Raw genomic sequence first — 23,808 nt, 5'->3', positions numbered from 1 at the left:
GCATTACAAGAATATATTCTGGGATATTTGAGGTGTTTTGCATAGGAAAAGGAATGACTTCCTTTGGTGACTGATGCCCTCATCTCTTTGAGAAGATAGAAGGGTAAAGCAAGATTCTATTCCTGTTACATGAAGGTTTGATAGTCAACACACAGCTGGAGGAAGGCTACACAAGTTAGTTATGGGCAGTACTCCCCTGGTTGATCAGTTCCTGAGCCTTACCAGTAGTTCATTTTTTGATTATGAGTGAATACTGATGATGCTTCTTTAGCCACGTGCACAATTAAGCTGAGATGTAAGCTAATTAGTGTCTACAAAGAGGTTGTAGAGCTTTAGAATATAAGAATTTCTAAAGGGCAACAATTTTGTATGACTTACTCTGCTAAAGGATAGGGATCTTCAGAAATCTCATGGAAAATGTGTACTCTGAAAAAACTATGCTTGAATTTCAATTTTTGCACCAAAAATGTGTTTTTACTTGAATTTTTAAAAGTCTCATACCACCTCTGATTAACTCAGGAAAACAGCTGCTGACATTCCCTTGTTCTTAGAGTTTAGAGAAAAAGCTGTTGCTGCTTGTGGTCAAATGAAGAAAAGATACTGGTTTATGTAACAGTTGAGAATGAGAAACTATTCTTATACAAAGCCTGGCTGGGGATAAAACAGTGCAGAAACTGGCGTGGGATGGAATATACTAATATATGATTATATATGAAGGGTATAGTTTTAAAGATGGACTGAATTATGAAACATGCATAATGCTGAATGGAAAGAAATGGAGGAGGAAATAAAATAGTATAAGAAGTAGAAGGAAAACCAAGAGTGAGGACCCCACATGTGTACTGTATTTATGTGATTTCACTTACATGAAATGTCCCAAACAGGTGAATATATAGAGATGGAGAGTAATTTAGGGATTATGGCTGAGGAAGGAGGCAGTGGTTGGGGTAATAAGAATAGACTGCTAATAGTTGATCTAATATCCTCCCAATGGTCTCATATCCTAGTATCATCACATTAGAGATTAAGTTTAAGAAATGAATTTTGGGGGGCTATATTCTGACCACAGCAAGGATATCTATTGTGTTTAATGTGTGTCAGCATTTATGCATGTAGCCATTGTGAGATGTGCAAAAGTGTTCTATCCCATTACACCTGAGTATCTGCACTCCTGATAGCCTCATACACACAGCCTTGTACACAGTAGGCATTTGATAAAGTTAAGCAAACCACTTGGGCAGATCAAATTGCTGTATTTCAAAATTTGGTATTATATCTACATTCAGGTAGTAACTACTTCTCTTCAGATTATGTGTATTTGGGCAAATTATTTAATGATGCTTGATGTTGATTTCTTAATCTTTAAAAGAAGGTATGACACCTGCCCTGGGTTTCATTTATTCATGAGTCTGTCCTAGAAGGATTGTTTATCTACTTATTTTTATTATTTTTGTTTGAGAGAAAGAAACAGAGACAGAGATCTCTCATCTGCTGATTCCCTCCTCAAATGTTTACAACAACTGAAATCCAGGTTTCCTAACGTGGGTGGCAGGAACATAATTTCTTGAGCCATCATGGTGGCCCAGCAGGAAGCTGGACTCAGAAGCTGGAGCTGGGGATTAAACCCAGGTACCCTGCTCTGGGAAGTGGGCATCCTAACTGCTGTCCTAACTTCTAGGACAAAATGCCTGCTCCCATGGAAGGACTATTCTTCAGAAGTGTGGGTTTCTGTCATTCTCCCTAGCTGTTATTCATCTTATAACATAGCCCTTCTGTGTTAGGACATAGTATTCAATCTTTTTCTTCGTATTTTCTTCTAAAGGCAGAAGTAATCACTCAATCACCTGGTATTTAAAATAAAGGCAGTATAATATTTTTAACTGAAAGGAATTACTGTAGATGTTACTATGCACGTCAAGTGAACAAGTCTCAGCTGAGCCTTGGTTAGATCGTCTGGTTCCCACAAAGTCATGCACTCTCTGATAATTGGTGCCCTGATGTCACTGGCCCAGGATCAGGCCTCTAGAATGTAGCCAAATAAACGAAATCAGAAGCTGGTGTGCTGCTGGTGAGTTGATACTTGGATATGAAGCTGTAGACCCTAATCTTGACTTTTCTACTTGTTTGTTTATACTGTTTAATAGCATGTGTAGAACTGGAACACACTCCTGAACGTGGACCAGAAGCTTCATTGGTAAGTCCAAGGCCATAATGGCATAGCTCTTTCAATCAAGGGAGAGCAGGTTAGGGGTGGTGAATCTAGTGGTATATGCAGGAATTTGGAAGCAAGGCAAGGAAGCTGGTAATGGCAGCCTTGTGGATCTGGTTAGTTTTCTAAGCACATAGACTTGGTCTCTAACTGGGAGTCAAGATGGTGTGTCACTACTGAAGACCACAGCATGGGTAAGTGTAATAATTTAGCATTCGCTGCTCCTTTATGATTTTGCTTTTCAACATTATATGCATTGAACCTAGGGTTATTTCTGGGTTATAAAATTCTGCTTTTGAGATATTAGGGTAAATACATCTTCTTGGGCATTTGAAATGCATTTTTTATGTTTGCCTGTAGATGTACGTGTATACTGGAAAATTGAAAGAGTCCTCATGGAATAAAATCTGTGAAAACAATTTGTAAAAGGCAAAGCACTATAAACTTGTATCGCATTATTATTTTTTAATCGAATTGAATCTTCCATATATCCACTTTGCTTTTTCTACCTACCTTTCTCATCCTCTTGCTTAGTTAATTGTCATTATCTTCCTTAATATATTAAATAATAATAGTTAGAGGTTTGATATCTCCCTGGGGTGTCTGGATATATGTTCTCATATTTATTTGATTATAATTATTAGTCTTCTAAAATATGCTCATTATTAAAATTAGAAAATACATAGAATAATGAAGAAAAAATTATCTGTAATCTCTATATCAAGATAATAATTTTTATGTCATTGCTTTCAGTTCTTTTACTGTAGACACTAGGATATAAAACAAACGAGTATATTTTACACATCACGATCATCTTGCATATTAGTTTTGAATATTGCTTTTTCATTTAAGATTATGTGGAGAGGATTTTATCTTGTGACTAAATGTTCTTCAAAAATACTTTAATGACATTTAAAGAGTTCATCATATGAATATAATTTTAAACCTAATTCTTATATCCATGGGTTTTTATTTCCAGCTTTTATCATTTTTAAAGCTTATGAACATATTTTATCATAAGGTTTCTGTTTTCTTAAATATCTCCTTGCCTTTTGGGGACTATCCCTTAGGATAGCATTATAAGTTGCTGAGTTGTCATTCTATGTCTTTATTTAGTGGGCTTTTCTTAATACATGCATGTTTAGTGCAATATTCTTGAAGGTAAAAATGACTTAATATGGAATGTAGAATTTTAGGCATTTTGTAAAGAACAGAGGTGGTGAGAGTGTGTAGTAAGGAAGATCTCCCATATGAACTGAAACACAACCTACCCTTAGAGAAGGCACATTATACATTCTTAGCATAATCCAGGTCTATCTGACTTAATAGAAAATTTTATGTGTTCTTCAATGACTGTGTCTCCTTGGTATGACTTCAAGCTTTCTCAACCTACTAGTTCACTTTGGATAAATTATTATAAGTTCTGGGCGTGTACCTTTGTAAGACTTTGAATCCATCCACTATTGGAAGCATATGAATTTGCATTATTTACTTTTGTAGCTTGTGCTATATGGTTCAACTTATGAATCATAAAGGTGATAGAATATATTGCTTGTTTATTATAATTGCCTCTGGCTGTGTTTGGCAGCTGCATATCAATAGAGTACATACTACTTTGAAGCTATCACCTTCAATATTAAATCTTATTTTGATATTATGGTGCTGATTTTCACTTGTCACCATAATTAAAGAGCTTAACCCTCCTTGCATGTTCTCTGGAAGCACCCAACCTTCCTACACATTCATTGTTTGCTACAGTGTAATGCTAAGTACATAAAGATTGGGAAAATGAGAATACTGGCATTCTATTTATTTATTAATTTATTTTGACAGGCAGAGTGGACAGTGAGAGAGAGAGACAGAGAGAAAGGTCTTCCTTTTGCCGTTGGTTCACCCTCCAATGGCCGCCACGGCTGGCGCGCTGCAGCTGGTGCATTGCGCTGATCCGAAGGCAGGAGCCAGGTACTCCTTCTGGTCTCCCATGGGGTGCAGGGCCCAAGCACTTGGGCCATCCTCCACTCCCCTCCCTGGCCACAGCAGAGAGCTGGCCTGGAAGAGGGACAACTGGGACAGAATCCGGCACTCTGACTGGGACTAGAACCCGGTGTGCTGGCACCGCTAGGCAGAGGATTAGCCTATTGAGCTGCGGCACCGGCCAATATTGGCATTCTTTACTTGATATTTGCTTTCCAATGAATCAAGCCAGGTAACTCTTAGAATCTGGATAAAAATTTTCTTTCTCTGAGTCTGGTTATGCTACTCAATTCATCAGGCTAATCATGTCTTACCTCTCCATGCATAGGAAAAACATGATTAAAATGATTGATTGACAGCATAGCCCATACATGACAGTAGTGATCATCTGTTCATGAGATGTATTCAAGCTAAATAAAAAGGTTTATGTTTTTTCTTGCCAAACACGACTCTGAATTGTGTTTCACATTTGGGTTAGTTCATTATATGTAACTCTGATTCTATCCTATTTTAGCCACTTACAATGTCTTTCCCCTAAAGGGCCATTGAAGTACTGTATAAAAATGTCAGTTATATGATATTGGGACATCAGAGGGCCCAAATGGACCAACAGCTCATTGTACTTTTTATGGGTACAAACAGATTCTTTTATGTTTTCCTAGTCATTGGAGTCCTGTTTGTTTGTCTCTGCAAATGTGATTGTATGATCCAGGGCATATATTCTTGCTCTGGTTTTGATAACTCAGCACCTGCTGGTTTTTGTCCTTTCTCATTGCTGAGGCAGAGGGAGAGAGAAAAACAGAGAGTGTGAGAGAGAAATAGCTTCCGTCTTCTCATTTATTACCCAAATGCCCACCACAGCGCCTGGCTGGGTCCCAAGCAATCAGCCAGAAATTCAGTCCAGGTCTCCAGAGTGGATGGTAGAGATCCAATTACTTGAACCATCAGTGCTGCCTCCCAGGGTCTGCATTGGTAGGAAATTAGAATCAAGAGTAAGAGTCAAGAATCAAATTCATGCACTCTGATATGGAATGTGGTCATCTTAACTGTTGAGCCAAATGTCCATCCCTAAATTTTCATTAATAGCAGGATCAAACCAGCCACATTGTTTGAGTACGAGATAAAAGACTGTAGTGGCTTTCATCTCCAAAATTGGACTTGGCTAGAGCTTAGTCTCCAGGTTTTCACTCCCTTAGTTGAAGGAAACATCTGGAAGAAATTTAATAAATACACAAAGATTATCTATGCAAAAAAAGAGGCTATTGTTTGTGAAAACTTGTTCCTGGGGTGGTTGCTGCAGGTGTTTTGGGTCAGAGTTCTAGCCTCGATATATGGCTTATCCCTTGTTAATTTGTATGTTCAGTCTCTCAAAGTTTACATGTTCTACAATCTTGTCAGGCAGTTTTGGGGGACTCATATCTTTTTTTTTTAACTTTTATTTAATGAATATAAATTTCCAAAGTACGATTTATGGATTACAATGGCTTCCCCCACATACCGTCCCTCCCACCCACTACCCTCCCCTTTCCCACTCCCTCTCCCCTTCCATTCACATCAAGATTCATTTTCGATTATCTTAATATACAGAAGATCAGCTTAGTATACATTAAGTAAGGATTTCAACAGTTTGCTCCCACACAGAAACATAAAGTGAAAAATAACAGATGATTTTTTTTAAATGATGATGAAATCAGATCAGACCTATTGTCATGTTTAATCCCAGTGAGAGTCAAGTTGGGAGTTGATAATTTCTTTTCTTTTCTTTTCTTTTTCTTTTCTTTTTTTTTTTTTTTTACAGAGGATCAGTTTAGTATGCATTAAGTAAAGATTTCAACAGTTTGCACCCCCATAGAAACACAAAGTGAAATATATTGTTTGAGTACTCGTTATAGCATTCAATCTCAATACACAGCACATTAAGGACAGAGATCCTACATGAGGAGTAAGTGCACAGTGACTCCTGTTGTTGACTTTACCAATTGACACTCCTGTCTATGGCATCAGTAATCTCCCTATGCTCCAGTCATGAGTTTCCAAGGCTATGGAAGCCCTCTGAGTTCTCCGATTCTTATCTTGTTTAGACAAGCTCATAGTCAAAGTGGAGGTTCTCTCCTCCCTTCAGAGAAAGGTACCTCCTTCTTTGAAGACCTGTTCTTTCCACTGGGATCTCACTCGCAGAGATCTTTTGCCAGAGTGTCTTGGCTTTCCATGCCTGAAATACTCTCATGGGCTTTTCAGCCAGATCCGAATGCCTTTAGGGCTGATTCTGAGGCCAGAGTGCTATTTAGGACATCTGCCATTCTATGAGTCTGCTGAGTATCTCACTTCCCATGTTGGATCACTCTCCCCTTTATTTATTCCATCGGTTAGTGTTAGCAGGTACTAGACTTGTTTATGTGCTCTCTTTGACTCTTAGTCCTTTCATTATGATCAATTGTGAACTGAAATTGATCACTTGGACTAGTGAGATGGCATTGGTACATGCCACCTTGATGGGATTGAATTGGAATCCCCTGGTATGTTTTAATAAGAGTTAATTTCAGTTAAACTGTTTCAATGCTAAGGATAACATCTCTAAAGCTTTCACAATTTAGTGGAGGAAATAAACAAACAGTATATGGAAAGCTAAATGAACAAAATGTTCTCAGAATCCCAGTGTAGATTATCACATCCAATTTTGAGAGGATAAATTAAAAAAAGGCTTTGTATTATAAGTAGAATTTTATATATTTTATATATCTAGAATTTTTAAACCTAGATGAACAACTGTTCAAAGTAGAGTGGAGGTAGAGAGTTGGGAAGATGGCTCCAGGGTTGAGAACAGCTGAGCAGGGTGGAAAGAGCTGAAAGAGAAATATAATGACTTCACCAGCTTGTATTGATTTGAGCAACTCATTTTGAATCCTGTTATTGATCCTTAACTCCTATGCTGCAAGTTTTTGTTCCACATGCTGTTCACTCTTCACATTGTTCAGCTCTGATCCGAGCCATTACCTGCCATTTTTTTCTATGAAATACACTAAACGGTAAGGCTTCCAGACACCTAATACTGCTTATCTACGTTCTTACAAACTCTTCATCCAAAACTTGGAATAGTGTGAAATAAATACTCCAAAAAAGATCTTCAAAGCATGACATTCGTGCAAGGGTTAGGATAAATCTTCTGCAAAGGCCAGATAATGACTATTTTTGGCCTTGCAAGTCATAGATTCTTGACACTACTCCATTTTGCTCTTGCAGCATGAATGCTCCAATGAGTGGATATGGATATATTTGGTCCCAGGATGTGCTTGTAGTATACTAACACTGTAATAGAAGATGGAAAGTTTTCCAAAGAAATTGGCTTTGTGAAAGCAGATATGAGAGTTGAAATAATGCCATAGTTTTGGAGGTATTACAGAAAAGTTAGAAATATATGCACCATTTGTCCTCTTGCAACCTTATCTCTATACTTCCTCTTATTAACAAATACTATTACTTATTGGGAGAAACAAAAACAATATTCTTATGAAACACAATACACCTTAAATAATTATATTTAACAGGTATGTATTGGGTCTCTATTTTAGATACACAAAAAATGAGACATACTACTGCCTTTAAAGATCTTACACTTTAATAATGGAATAAGGCAAGTACCAAGATAGAAGTACAAACACAGGTTGGGGGAAGGGTGAAACTGTGGGGTGGAGGGCTAAGCCTCTGCCTACGGTGCCAGAATACCATATGGGCACCAGTTCTAGTCCCGGCTGCTCCACTTCCCATCCAGCTCTCTGCTATGGCCTGGGAAAGCAGTGGAAGATGGCCCAAGTGCTTGGACCCCTACACCCATGTGGGAGACCTGGGGAGCTCCTGGCTTCTGGTTCCTGACTTCAGATAAGCTGGCTGCAACCATTGGAACCATTTGGGGAGTGAACCAGCAGATGGAAGACCTTTCTCTCTGTCTCTCCCTCTCTGTCTGTAACTCTACCTCTCAAATAAATAAATAAAATATTTTTAAAAACTACAAACATAATTTATTGACATTTATAAGAAAGGAAGATTATGCAAATGGAACACACCTTTCTTTTCCCTATGAGCATTTGACATAGAATTTAAAGTCTAGGTAGAATTAAAGAGTGAAAACATAGGGATATTAAAGACTTAGAGAAAATAGGACATGAGAGAAATAGTGTATGATTTGCTTAAAATTCCTTTTATAGCTCTAAAGCATGTCTCAAACTTTCCTATGTATTTTTCCCTACATCTGATTTTCCATCACTTACCAATATGCCTGATATTGTTTTAGGTATATTCTTACCAAACTCTTTCTATACACAGCCTGAGGACAAGGACTTCTACTATTGTATCAGTTGTTCAAACCAGAAATTTAGCTCGTTTCTCTTCTTCAGCTCACCAGCTTGGATTTTAATTCTCTTTTTCCATTCTAGATTTCTAGCCCTCTGGCCCCTCAAATAATCACCATACACCGAATCTGCTGAGATAGTCTTCTAATGATTCTTGATATTTCCACTCTTGACCAGCTCTGAACTCTTTCTCACATACTGGCCAGAAGAATATTTTAAAAATATAAAATGGACTGTTAAATGCCTTACTCACAACTTTTTTAAAAAATTTATTTGAAAAGGAGAGCTGCATACACACACACACACACACACACACACAAACACAAACACAAAGGAAGAGAGAGAGAGGGAGAGAGGGAGTGATAGAGAGAGTCTTCCATCCATTGGTCTGCTCCCCAAATGGAGACAACAGCAGTGGTTGGGCCAGGCTGAAGCCAGGAGCTTCCTCCAGGTCTCCCGCATGTGTTCAGTGGCCCAAGCACTTGAGCCATCTTCCAGTGCTTTCCCAGGGGAACCAGCAGGGAACTGGATTAGAAATGGAGCAGCTGTGTCTATGAACTGGCACCCATACAGGATGCCAGAGTCATAGTCAGCAGCCTCACCTGCTCTTCCACAATGCTGGCTCCTTACTTTGAACTCTAGGAGCTTCTGAGTATGTTCAAGCATGCAGGCCAACTCCTACTTCCTAAAGCCTGTTGCAATCTCCCCTGCCCGACGGTTTCCCAATGTGCTCTTCCCCACCTTTGGAGCACTTTTATTTTCACTCTTTGAGTGGTTGACTCACTTGCCTCTTCCAGGTCTCAATTTTTACAATTCTTTTTTTTTTTTTTTTTTGACAGGCAGAGTGGACAGTGAGAGAGAGAGACAGAGAGAAAGGTCTTCCTTTGCCGTTGGGTCACCCTCCAATGGCCGCCGCGGCCAGCGCGCTGCAGCCGGCGCACCGCACTGATCCGGTGGCAGGAACCAGGAGCCAGGTGCTTCTCCTGGTCTCCCATGGGGTGCAGGGCCCAAGCACCTGGGTCATCCTCCACTGCACTCCCTGGCCACAGCAGAGAGCTGGCCTGGAAGAGGGGCAACCGGGACAGAATCCGGCGCCCCGACCGGGACTAGAACCCGGAGTGCCGGCGCCGCTAGGCGGAGGATTAGCCTAGTGAGCCGCGGCGCCGGCCAGGTCTCAATTTTTAAAGTTTCAGGGACTGAATCATGCAACCCAGTGTGTTCATGGATTTCATAATAATAAGTATTTTCTAATCATATTAGCCTGAGAATCTTTGAAGGCAAAAATAGGCTGTTTAGTTCATTGTGGATGCCCAGCACTTAAAACAGTACCTGGCAATTTCAGGTATTTGTTGAACCAGTTACTCTAACCACTTCTGAGACTAGGCAAGATAAGTGTAAATGTAAGTGAGAAGTCTGAGATTTTGAGAAGTGATACTTGGCACTGTCTGTGAATTTGGGATTTACTGGCACAGAAGACGATGATGGTTGCTGGTGATAGTCAAGATCATCAGATGAATTGAGAATTGAAAATCAATTGACAATGCTTTTGATAATGTAAACACTTTGTTTTTCTGTTCTTTGTCTCTAATGGAGCCATAAAATTGTATCCCTTGCAAGCATAAAATAAAACTTAGATTGGACTTGACATATAGTAGGCTCTCCAGAAATATTATTTCTTTTCCCTTTCTCATTATAAAATACTATACTCCCGGCTGGCACCGCGGCTCACTAGGCTAATCCTCCGCCTTGCTGTGCCAGCACACCAGGTTCTAGTCCCCGTCGGGGCGCCGGATTCTGTCCCGGTTGCCCCTCTTCCAGGCCAGCTCTCTGCTGTGGCCAGGGAGTGCAGTGGAGGATGACCCAGGTGCTTGGGCCCTGCACCCCATGGGAGACCAGGAAAAGTACCTGGCTCCTGGCTCCTGCCATCGGATCAGCGCGGTGCGCCGGCTGCAGCGTGCCGGCCGCGGCGGCCATTGGAGGGTGAACCAACGGCAAAGGAAGACCTTTCTCTCTGTCTCTCTCTCTCACTGTCCACTCTGCCTGTCAAAAAAAAAAAAAATACTATACTCCCATGAATATAAAATAAATTATATCATCTGAGGATAATAGAATCGCTTAAAAAGCGTTTATTCAACTAACTCTAGTTTGTCATCTATGAATATCAGACTTCATATTAACTGCTGAGATTATTTTTACAATAGAGTTTATGGTTTGGAGAGGATTAGTCTTTGCGGAGATGTAAAATAGGTAATTACAACCTAATGTAAAGTGTAAGGATAGGATATAAAATGGACACAAAGAAAAATGCCTGGGTTCTTTTAAGAATATGGGTATTCCTGTGAGATCCAACATGGTCTTCACAGGACCCGGAATCCTTCCCTAGGTGTTCGTTAGGCTGTAGCATTTGATCTTTTACTTCACTCCTCTGAACTTGTTTCCCTCACCTGTAGAGTGCAGTCTGTAAGAGTCCCACCTTTCAAGATTGTTGTTAGGTGTCAGATAGGTTAAAGCTGATGATCTGATATATCCCAAAGGGCTTTAGGTGAGGATTTGCCATTCAATGTGAGTCAGAGGAAATTCTCTGAAGACAGCCTCAAACAGTCTTATCAAATAGCATCAGTCCAACAGAGGAGTTACAGAGCAGTGGAGTTAGGCACACATGTCTACAGGGTTCCTGCCATCACAACAATTTTGGTTCTTAAGTAAAACTAAAGACTTGATTAACTAGAACCCTCGATTAAATGGAATCCTCAGGCGTGCTCCTCTTTAGAAACTGAAGAAAATGTTAAGAAAGCAAACCAGTAGCAGAGAATCAGCAAGGGAAATAACTGCAGGCTATGTCTTGGAGAAAGAACAGACTAAAATCCATCTTGCACATCTCTGTGTTGTTGTTTCATTCTATGCTACACACGGCATATTTGAATGGCGACCCTTTGGCAACGTGAAAGCAACAAAGCATGTTTCTTTCATGCATACAATATTACAAAGGCAGGGAAGTAGCAAAATTTAGCCCAGATTTTTGAATTATATGGAGAAAAATGCTGCTTTAACCCATTTTTAGATGAAAACTCTCATTAACACTGAAAATTATAGGCAATAAGATTTAGTAAGAGACTGATTGTTAGTTTGAAAAGGAACAAAATTCTTATCACTTTATTTGAAATCAGAACTCACATTTTTCCTTTAATGCCAGCAGGTTTAAAAAACAATTTTAGTGCTAATGAAAACTTATCATTTGAATAAATTTCCTTTTAAGTTTAGTAGCTACATGAAATAATTATTAGATTGAATGTCCTTGACAAATTAAAGATTAAGCTGTTTTGAAGCAACAAATAATGTGATTTTAAAAATGTGACCACAGCTTAAGGCTGGTATTTTCACATTTCCATTATATGGTATTGTTCATTGAATATTTCTTTTCCTATCGCAGACTTCTGCCCCTTTTTCTTGTAATAATACTCTTTATTTTTACCATGTGTCACTTGAAAGTTTTTATAAAAGGTACATATGTAAGGCAAAGAATCCTGAATCTGAAAAATTTATTTTTGCTTTCATTTGTGTTTTGTAGAAACACAGCAGTAAAATCCAGCCAGTTATTCCAGCAGGTGGCTCCCTAGCACTGCCTGCTGATTTATGACTTTATGTTTAAAGGACTGTCTGTGTAAGTAATAAAAATTCCAATGTAGAATTTTAAATGCACTGAGTTCCCAGCCTCTCACATACTAATAAACTGCAGTCCCAATGCCAGTTTGCCACGTGATTTCATTGTTAACAGAGTCTTCATTTATGAAGCAAATGACACAAGGAAGTCTGTTAATTCAACAAAGTGGTAACTAAGTGGCTACTTTCCTGATTACCAAAGGGCAGGTTAGGTGCTATATAGATAAGCATGGCAATGGCCCAGGGGATTGCTCCTTTCCCCACAAGTTGTTTATTCAAAGAACAAAAATTCTTGTAGTATTTTGCATTGTCATGAATCATTAAGAAGCATAGTGAGAGAATCAGGAATGGAAGCTGTACATTTTTCTTCCTGTAACCTCAGATGAGTAATTTTTCTGTCTCTGCCTCAAATCCTTAATGAAACTTTCATGTGATAATATGCACCTATATTTTTGTAACCACTTCATAGTTGCATGAGAGACTTTGTGATCAGGTAGAAAGTGTCAGAAGGACAAAAAGGTTTCCTTTTACATCCAGAAATTATTGGTTGTATAATCTGGGGTACTTACTGAACTTGATTTTTCCTCTAGAAAGTTGAGTTCTCAAATATTAATCTAGAGGATTATTGAAAGATCAGAGACCATTTTTTTGTGAAGTGCTTGGGATATGTTATCATATATTTATAATCTCATTTTCCTGTGATTCACTTGTTATTTTATTAATTTCCTTTAATGATGAGGGGGAAAAAGTGATTCTTTTCACTTTTTTTGGAAGATTTATTTATTTATTTGAAAGGCAGAGTTATAAAGAGAGAGAAGGAAAGGCAGAGAGAGAGAGAGAGAGAGAGAGAGAGAGGTCTTCCATCCACTGGTTCACTCCTCAATTGGCTGCAATGGCCAGAGCTGAGCTGATCCAAAACCAGGAGCCAGGAGCTTCCTTCAGGTCTTCCCATGCGGGTGCCGGGGCCCAAGGACTTGGGCCATCTTCTACTGCTTTTCCAGGCCATAGCAGAGAGCTGGATTGGAAGTGGGGCAGCCAGGACTTGAACCAGAGCCCATAAGGGATTCCAACACTGCAGGCGGCAGCTTTACCTGCTACACCACAGCACCAGCCACTAAGACTCTCACTTTTGATCACACAACTACTTTATCTGTAGTTCATTCATTATTGTGTTATTGCCAAATAGAAATCATCAAAGTTGGACATCAATACTAGGTTGATTCCTTTGTTGATGATCCAAGAACTTATTTCTTTCTCTTTTCAACGGTTGCTAGCAATCTCAGGGACATTTAAGAATATAAACTTTAGGTTTGGAGGACAAAAAATTAACACAAACAATGCTCAGATTGACATGTTTCTATAACTACCATTTTTTTTATTCACTACAATTTTATTGAGGAAATCAGTAATTGTTGAAGCCGTTCGGGCATGAATCACAAGGAAAAGTTCAGCAATAGCAATTACCTTGGGAGAGGATTTTGTGTTTTAAAGTATGTCTTAACTAGTAGTTGCTCTATAAAGAAATATAATAACATTTAAGTCAGCAGCTCAATATTTTTATTCCATATTTGTATATCTGAAGAGAGTTTCTTTAATCATATCCTTGGAACAAATATTTTGGTTCTACTCTCTCAAAGTTTTATTTTTTAAAATACTTTTTCAATAGTAAGTTTAAGAAAATAAGAAAAAATAAAGCAAATCGTTTAGGAGTAGGTGTCCAAAGAATACTTCTTTTTCTTCGTTTTTAAAAATATTTTTGTTATGGAAAATTAGGAAAGAAGAAATGAAGTCTAGCCTTCATGTTTTTAACACTTGTCAACATTTTATCAGCAGTCTTTATTGACGATGATTTAATTGGGTCCCATGCATATTTCTTGTATGGTAGAATATCTCAGAGTATAAGTCATCATATGACCAGTAATCATAATACGAAAGTTTCTTGTGTTTGAAGACTGCTCATTCTAAATTATTTGACTCCATTTTAAATCTTCATTGTGTGTTGTCTGTAGCCTTAGACTCAACTGGAAGAGATAATCAGGCATTATTTTCCATTAGAATGATCAAGCTATGCCTCCCCAAATTAATTCTAAAACATACTTTCTTTTCAAATGTCATAAGCTTCTCGGATCAAGTTCTCTCTTAAGTCTAAGGATTGAAGGTTAATTCAGAATAATATCATGTGTTTTTCGAGGTAACGCATTTTCCCTGGAAACATCTCAGAGCCATTAGTTCCGGAGCCATTAGTCCATGCTGGATAAAAACTGCTTTCTATGCTTGGAACTCATGCTAAATATATATGAATAATTTATATTTCTGCTGCTCTTAACAGCAACAAGTTTCTTTTATAACTGAATGCTATGTGTGGGAGCATTTTCTCTGCTTCTTGGTAAATAATGGAAAATAAAAAGGGATTGTAATCCTTTTCTATTACTACAGTGATGATAATCCTTCTTACTTACATATAGAGGCAAAGAAGTAAAATGAATTATATTTGGGTTTACTTAAAAGACCTCAATAAATCTAAGCTTTGGTACTAATTTACTACATGCTTAAAAATCTTCAGCCTTCTGTGTCTTATTTGACTCTGCATATGTGGAGACATGCCCATTACCTTCTGTATCTCACAACCAGTCTCTGAAGAAAGCATGACATATTATTTTATGTGGAAGATGGTAGGGCCAAATTGAGGTGGGGAATTGTCATAATGGATCTTGAAAGGACCTGAAGATGGGAGATTAAGAAGGGAGTAGGAAAAGGGCTAGACATTTTTTTTTAATTTATTTGACAGAGTTATAGACAGTGAGAGAGAGAGACAGAGAGAAAGATCTTCTTTCTGTTGGTTCACTCCCCAAATGGACGCTACGGCCAGCACTGTGCCCATCTGAAGCCAGGAGCCAGGTGCTTCCTCCTGGTCTCCTACGCGGGTGCAGGGGCCCAAGCACTTGGGCCATCCTCCACTGCCTTCCTGGGCCACAGCAGAGAGCTGGACTGGAAGAGGAGCAGCTGGGACTAGAACCCAGTGCCCATATGGGATGCCAGCACCGCAGGCAGAGGATTAACCAAGTGAGCCAGGGCGCTGGAACCCTAGACTTTATTTCAAGAATAAATAATAATATTTCAAGAATAAATAATGATCCAATTATATATATATATATATATATATATGCATATAAATAAAGGATTCAGGGGCTGGCACTGGGGTGTAATAGGCTAAGCCTCCATCTGCCATGCAGGCATTCCCTATTGGCTCCTTCTCTTCTGATCCAGCTCTCTACTTGTAGCCTTGGAGTGCAGTAGGATGTGGCCCAAATTCTTGGGCCCCTGCACCTGTAGGAGAGACCCAGAGGAAGCTCCTGGCTCCTGGCTTCAGATCAGCCAGCTGTGGCCATTATGAGTGGGGAATGAACCAGTAGGTGGAAGACCTTTCTCTCCCTCTCCCTCTGTCTAATTCTACCTCTCAAATAAATAAAGAAAATCTTTAAAAAAATAAATAAAAATAAAAGGAATCAGACAACCTGCAGAGACCAAACCAAAAGGCAACAAACTCATACTCAGAAATGTATTTGAATGCATTCTACAGAATTGCCCAAGTAAAAGTTCCTTTATTAAAAGATAACCTTTGTGAAACAAAACAATCATATTTGAGCAAAAGAAGTTGTAGTTGTCTTATTACAACCAGGACTTCTTTCATAAATGGATCACACTATGTGATATATTTTTTTTGCCAATGATGTCTTAAAGGAAGTGTCTATTGTCATCTTTTCAAAATTTAGTGCTATGACACCACAATCAGAAGTCCTTAATTGTATTTTTTTTCCAGGGTAATACTCAGAATTGAGTAACTCTTGGTAGGTGGTTCACAAGAAACTGAACAAGTGAAATTACTTGATAGAAGGCATCACAGTTGCCCCTTGGGTGGCCATTCATGGACTCAGGCTGCACCTCAAGGTAAACAAGGAGCTTGTAGCTGGAGGTTACTTCAAGAGACAAATAGTGAAGCAGGAAGGAAGAAGTAGTTCACAGGAGCTATTCACTCCTGGGTGGTCTTGGCTCAGGGTCAAGATTCTGTTAAGGCAATTTGTTTTCCCTGTTCTGATATCAAGTTGCTTTCTTTTGGGGGATTACCAGATTTAATTTTAAAACATCCAAGTCAATGGTTAAATGTGAAGTGGAAAAAAAAGTAAAATAAAATCTAAAAATATGGGTCTTCTCCCTAGATGAACTTAGTAATATTTTAATCATACAAATACTTTACAGTCCCTATTTCTGTTCCTACTTGCAAAGCATCCTCTGTTTTTTTTTATGTTTCATATTGCAGTTTTACTTCAGTGTATTCTAAGGAGAAGTTACTAAGTTCTCTCAGCTGTAACACCACATTATCTTCTTGTAAATAGATATATTCACTATTAGAGAACGAGGGAGACATTTGACTTTTTAGAAGGCTATCTAGTCCCGGTCGGGGCGCCGGATTCTGTCCCGCTTGCCCCTCTTCCAGGCCAGCTCTCTGCTGTGGCCAGGGAGTGCAGTGGAGGATGGCCCAAGTGCTTGGGCCCTGCACCCCATGGGAGACCAGGAAAAGCACCTGGCTCCTGGCTCCTGCCATCGGATCAGCGTGGTGCGCCGGCCGCAGCGTGCCGGCCGCGGCGGCCATTGGAGGGTGAACCAACGGCAAAGGAAGACCTTTCTCTGTCTCTCTCTCTCACTGTCCACTCTGCCTGTCAAAAAAAAAAAAAAAAGAAGAAGGCTATCACGGGCCAAAGCTGTGGCATAGTGTTAAGACGCTGCTTTGAAGGGCCGGCGCCCTGGCTCGCTTGGTTAATCCTCTGCCTGCGGTGCCGGCATCCCATGTGGGCGCTGGTTCTAGTCCTGGCTGCTCCTCTTCCAGTCCAGGATGGCCCAAGTGCTTGTGCCCCTGCACCCACATGGGAGACTGGGAGGAAGCACCTTGTCCTGGCTTTGGGTCAGCACAATGCCAGCTGTATTGGCCACATTTGGGGGGTGAACCAACAGAAGGAAGATCTTTCTCTCCGTCTCCATAGTCAAATACGGTGTGGATGAATGGATTTAAAAAAAAAAAAAAGACACTGCTTGAAGCACTGTCTTGGGCACCTGATCGAGTGCTGGTTACTCCACTTCTGATCCAACACCTGTGAGTGTGAAGTAGGCAGACATACAGGTTAAAATTGATCAGATTTGTGAACTGGAAGACCACGCCTTCGCCACACCCCTGTGTGGCCTCATGCCCCTACCTGGCCACAGCTGGGTGCCCACCAGCCAATCAGGTTAATTAACCACTCCCCTTTGGAAGTGGGTTAAAAGCCAGGCCATGGCGTGGCCCGGCCTGCTCTTTTTCCCTGGTCTCTTGCTAGGAAAGGCTTGCCTTAGCCCCGCGCCTCCAGGGCACCTGGCCTTTGGGCCATGTGCTCTAGGCTTCCTGGCCTAGATGCTGTTCCACATGGCTGGTTTCTGGTGCTTGGTATGAACCCCTAATAACCTCTCTGTCTTAAATAAAGCTCTCACTCTCTTATGCATCTTTTTCACTAAATAAAAGCTTAAAATGTACCATGCTGCCTCGTTTATCTGTGCCGGTATTTAGAATTCTTCTCTAAATATTAGGCAAGAACCCTCTTGGGCTTATTAATATTGGGGATTTAGTAATAAGCCCGTGGTGAAATTATAAGGCACCCCAAATTCCAGTAGCAATGTGGCACCCCAGATGGCATTTCTAGGGTACTTTAAAGGGCCACATTCCAGTGTAAAATTTAGGGGGTCTTCTCCAATTTCAAGTGTGCCTGGAAAAGCAGCAGCAGAAGGCCCGAGTGCTTGGGCCCCTGCACCCATGTGGAAAATCCAGAAGAGGCTCCTGGCTTTGATCTGGCCCAACCCTGGGTGTTGCAGCCTTTTGGGGAATGAACCAGCAGATGGAAAACCTCTTTCTGTCTCTGCTTCTCTTTCTGTAGCTCTGCCTTTCAAACAAATAGAAATATAATTTAAAAGCCCTTCACTGTCTTATTCTGTAGAATTACTATCATACTTAACTTTTGTTTTCAACATATCAGAACATCGTTACTACACTACTACTACTACATATCATTACTATTCATGTCAAAGATTTGGGTTTGATGTCAAATAAATTGGTTGTAAAGTCTCTGTGATTTGAAACCGTCGGTGACCTCGGGCAATGCTGATTCTCCTAAAGTACCGTATTGACATATCGTGTCTATTTTAACCAGTTGTTGTAAGGGTTCAATAAGACCTTGTGTAAGAAGTACCCTGATCATGACAAGCTGTTTCCTCCCTGTGCAAGTTCCTGGTAGCAGAAGACCTGACATAGCACAGCTCCTTTTGAGACTTTGGAATATTATTAGCTGCAGAAACAGATACACCCTCAGGGCTAGCATACAATACCCCAAAAGATGTGTGTATGATTTGCTGTGGGGAAGAAAAGAGAGACCTTTTAGTTTTTGAAGGAACATTGCAGTGGAGAAATTTATTCCAGTTCTTGAAGGGTCAGAAGTATTCTAGAAGAGCAATGCCACACTCATCTTTCCACTAGACTGAGTGGAGCATCAGCTGCTGCTTTCAGCTGTTAATGCACATGTTCATACCATATGGTATGTTTCTTAATATAATTATCCTTAAATCTGCTTACTTCTGTAAGGTAAGGATAATGACTACTCATTTTTGTATCTCTAGCACCTAGCAAGTACATCAAGACACACAGCCTAGATTGTCACATTATTTTCTGTAGTGAAAACTATCCAGAAAATAGAAACACAGAAGATACAGGTTGTGTACAGGAGGTGGTTCCATTGGCTATATAATTGGAGCCAGAAGTCAACTTGGAAAGGATCATCAATGCCAAGCTATGAATTGAAAACCAATCTTGTAGATAATCTTAACCAGAAGGGATAAAATGCTTTATTGAGCAATGGAGATAGAAAATATAATCATCCATTTTATTAAATTACCACTTTATTGAATTTAAGAATGTAGTGAATCAATTTACAAAGCTCCACTTTTTACTTTTTTTAAAAGTAACTCAGTGTTTAAATTATGTTTAGCTGTTTAAATTTGTGCCAAAATCTAGGATGGCTCTTTGGACTAAATTGTTGGTAAACAAATATGATACTATTTTTATATAGGCCAAATGCAACTCGTGAAAGGGCCTGAATTCAAATTGGATTCTAATTAGAAGGCAAGCAGTAAGGAACAAAATGTACATATGCAATTAAATCCGAGGTGTACTTTAGTTTCACCCTTTGCCCATATCGGACCTCCATGGTGATAATTTTTTTGCTGTATTCTGAATTCATCAGGGGTTCTCAGGGTGTGCATAACCAACAAAGCTGGAAGACACCTGTGAAAGGTCTATTACCAATCTTTTGGGTCCAGAATAGAGTTTTGTCGCCATATCTTTTGGTTCCTTAAGTAGGAAAAAGTTACTAAAATTCCTTCATTCCAGAATATTTTGTAGTTTCATTCTGTTTGTGGTATAAAGAATCCTGATTTATATATATATATATATATATATATATATATATACACACACACACATATATATGTGTATATATACACACACACACATATATATGTATATATATAAATACATATATGTAGGCCGGCACTGCGGCTCACTAGGCTAATCCTCTGCCTTGCGGCGCCAGCACACCGGGTTCTAGTCCCGGTGGGGGTGCCGGATTCTGTCCCAGTTGCCCCTCTTCCAGGCCAGCTCTCTGCTGTGGCCCAGGGAGTGCAGTGGAGAATGCACCCCATGGGAGACCAGGAGCAGCACCTGGCTCCTGGCTTCAGATCAGCGCGGTGCACCGGCCACAGCGGCCATTGGAGGGTGAACCAACGGCAAAAGGAAGCCCTTTCTCTCTGTCTCTCTCTCTCACTGTCCACTCTGCCTGTCCAAAAAACAAAAAAAAAACAAAACAAAACAAAAAAAAAACATATGTAGTACTGTATTTTAAAACCTCTATGCATCCACAGTGAGTAGGACAGTTTTATAGTTATTAGCGTCCCTCATTAAAATAAATCATTGATGAAACTGATATAGTTATTTACAATCACATCTGTTACAGAGAAAAATTCAGGGTCATTCAAAATAATCGTATGTCAATACACTCTAAAATGTATAATTAATAATGTAATAACAATTTTTCTATGACTAGTCACTTGCTGGATTTAAATAAATGAGTCTACTAAGAGTTAATGTAGGGCCAGTGCTGTGGCTCAGCAGGTTAAAGCCCCATCCTGTGGTGCCAGCATCCCATAAGGGTGCTGGTTCAGGTCCCGGCTGCTCCTCTTCCCATCCAGCTCTCTGCCATGGCCTGGGAAAGCAGTAGAAGATGGTCCAAGTCCTTGGGCCCCTGCACCCATGTGGGAGACCGGAAGAAGCTCCTGGCTTAGGATCGGCTCAGTTCTGGCTTTTGTGCCCATTTGGGGAATGAACCAGCGGATGGAGGACCTCTCTCTTTTCTCTGGCTCTGCCTCTCTCTGTAGCTCTGTCCCTCAAATAAAGTAAGTCTTTAAAAAAAAAGTTAACATAAGATAATTCTGAGAATGGGATTCTTGAGAGATGATTAGAGAGTAGAACTAGGTGTTACTTGAATGTAGATTTTTTATTTTTCTATATTTTTTAAAGATTTATTTATTTGAGAGGTAGAGTTACAGACAGAGAGGGAGAGACAGAAAGAAAGATTTTCTATCTGCTGGCTCATTCCCCAAATGGCTGCAAAGGCTGGAGCTGGGCCAGTCTGAAATCAGGAGCCAGGAGCTTCTTCTAGGATCTCCCACATGGATGCAGGGGCCCACGCACTTGGGCCATCTTCTGCTGCATTCCAAGGCCCTAGCAGAGAGTTGGATCAGAAGAGCAGCAGTTGGGATACGACCTGGTACCCATATGGGATGCCAGTGCTGCAGGCGGAGGCTTAGCCTACTACACCACAGCACAGCCTCTCCAGCGGTTTTTAAATTAATGTTATTTATTATAGAGGCAGAGAAGGAGAGAGCAAAGTCCCATCCTTGAGTTCATTTCCTAAATGCCCAAAATGGTTGGGCTTGGCTGTACTAGAGCTGGAAGGTAGGCATTCAATCCACGTTTCCCATGTTGGTGGCAAGGGCCCCGTGCTCGAGCCACCACTTGCTGTTTCCCAAGGTGTGCCTTTGCAGGGACCTGGAATCGGGAGCAGAGCCAGGGTGTGAGCATCCTAACTAGTGTCTCAGCTGCTAGGCTAGATGTTTACCCATTTGTTTTGCTCATGTGAAATCTCAAGTCCTGAGAGTCTGGGTTGGAATTAGTTGTTTTGAAGCTGGGAAACTAGGCAAAGTACTCGTATTTTCAGGTGTAGAAACATACAGTTATTATAATGATATGCTCAGAAGCAGTGTTTGGCACCAAGTTATAATTCCTAATGCAGGTACTGCATTTATAGACTCTATGGCATTTAGCCATTTAGATTTTGGCATCTGTGTGGGAACTCATCTCCTACCACTCTGTGCGTCAACTTATTCTATTTTTGGAAAGATCAAGGTATACTAGATAATCTAATGGAAGACACATCAAGCCCACAGGAATGGCTACTTAAATCATGTTAACAGAAAGACAAGTGCTGACTGTGACTTTTAAAGGGGGCTTTTGCTTCAACTACAATATTTAATTTTTTATATTTGCCACATTTGTATATTTGTTAAATCAAAATTGACTTTAAGTAGGTTATTTTTTCCTTTAATCAAAATTATTGTCCATTTATTTTAAAAATATTCTTGTATATTTATTTGAAAGATAGAATTACAGGTTGTGAGGGGAGAAGGAGAGAGAGAGTCTTCTGTTTGCTGGTTCACTCCCCAAATGGCCACAACAGCAGGGGCTCATCCCAGGCCAAAGCCAGAAGTTTCTTCTGGATCTCCCACATAGGTGGCAGGAGCCCAAGTACTTGGACCATCATCAGCTGCTTTCCCAGGCACATTAGCAGGGAGCTGAATTGCAAGAAGTGCAGCTGAATCCCCAGATGGTGCCTGTACTGGATGCCAGGGTCGCAGGTGGCAGGGTGACCTGCTGTGCCACAGTGCCAAACCCTACTATGCTTTATTCTGGAAATCTTACAGTTTTAATTCTTGAATTTTGGTATATTATATATTGTAATTTAATTTTTGTAAATTGTGCAAGAATTCATTTAAATTCAGTTTTTAAAAAAAGTTTATTATTTGAAAGGCAGAGTTACAGAGAGGCAGAGGAGCAGAGAGAGAGAGAGAGAGAGAGAGAGAGAGAGAAAGACAGAAAGACAGAAAGAAAGAGAAAGAAAGAATGTCTTCCACCCACTGGTTTACTCCCCAGATGGCTGCAATGGCTGGAGCTACACTGATCTGGTCCCAGAAACCAGGAGGTTCTTCCAGGTCTCCCATGTGGGTGCAGGGTCCCAAGGGCTTGGGACATCTTCTACTGCTTTCCCAGGCCATAGCAAAGAGCTGGATCAAAAGATGAGCAGCCAGGACTCAAACCAGTGCCCATGTGGAATTCCGGCACTGCTGGCGGTGGCTTTACCCACTACACTATAGTGCCAGCCCCCAAATTCACCTTTTAAAATAGAGATTTTGTATAGCTACAGCTTTTCTTACTGAAAACACTATTTTTTCTCCACTGAATGGCCTTTGTGCCTTTGTTGATAAACGGTTGGCTATACATGTATGGAATCATTTCTAGACTCTATTATGTTTTTTAGATTTGTTTTTCGCTTGATGGCAATGTTGGACTGTCTTGTTTACCTACGTTTTATAATAGCCGCTGAAGTAAAGTAATATAAATCTTCCAATGCTTTGCTTTTTTGTCAAATTTGTTTTGGGTGTTATTGGTCCTTTGCATTTCTACATGCATATTAGGATTACCTTTCCAATTTTTTGACTAAAAATAAAACTTGGTTGAATTGTGATTGGGATAGAATAGATCAGATTGAAGAAATTACATTTTAAAAACACTGAATTTTCCAAGATACGAACTGTTATCTCTCTGCACTCTCTACTTTTGGTTATCATTAGTAGGGTTGATCTCTGTTATCTTGTCCCTCTTGTTACCAGAAGTTTTATGGTTGCTTCCTTGCCCATCCTCCCCTGCCATGCCCTGTACCTGACCTCCAAGTGACACTTTACCTACCTGATCTTTTTTTATAGAATGCTTTTATTTGATAAATATAAATTTCATAATTACAACTTTTGGATTATAGTGGTTCTTCCCCTATACCCACCCTCCTACCTCCACCCCATCCCACCTCCTACTCCCTCTCCCATTCCATTCTTCATTAAAATTCATTTTTAATTATCTTTATCTACAGAAGATGAACTCTATACTAAGTAAAGATTTCAACAGTTTGTACCCACATGGACACACAAAGTATGAAGTACTGATTGAAGACTAGTGCTACTGTTAATTCTCATAGTATAGCATAGCACATCAAGGACAGAGGTCCCACATGGGGAGCAAGTCTCCTGGCCTTTCTGGCACTGTTCTGTCCTGGCTTTATTCACTACTTCTTGAGCTCCTCTGCTGGACCTCAAAATGTCCAAGTGTTCCAGGGCTCTGTCCTATCACCCCCACTTTTCTACTTCAGTTTCTCATTA

The 23,808-nt window shown here is 40.1% G+C and overlaps 1 long non-coding RNA gene across 2 annotated transcripts in view; it reads left to right on the top strand.

The window, feature by feature from the left end:
- Window positions 1–23,808, top strand: part of LOC103351542 (uncharacterized) — a 262,527-nt gene that overhangs the window by 6,390 nt on the left and 232,329 nt on the right. For both annotated transcript variants that reach the window (XR_011383278.1, XR_007911495.2), the window contains exon 2: window positions 2,145–2,194. This is a non-coding gene — a long non-coding RNA (uncharacterized lncRNA). The remainder of the gene's footprint in view (window positions 1–2,144; window positions 2,195–23,808) is intronic.

The sequence above is a fragment of the Oryctolagus cuniculus genome, chromosome 17 (genome assembly GCF_964237555.1).
Source record: "Oryctolagus cuniculus chromosome 17, mOryCun1.1, whole genome shotgun sequence".
NCBI lineage: Eukaryota > Metazoa > Chordata > Mammalia > Lagomorpha > Leporidae > Oryctolagus > Oryctolagus cuniculus.
Note: the sequence above shows the minus strand (reverse complement) of the source record. Positions and strands in the feature narration are given on the sequence as shown.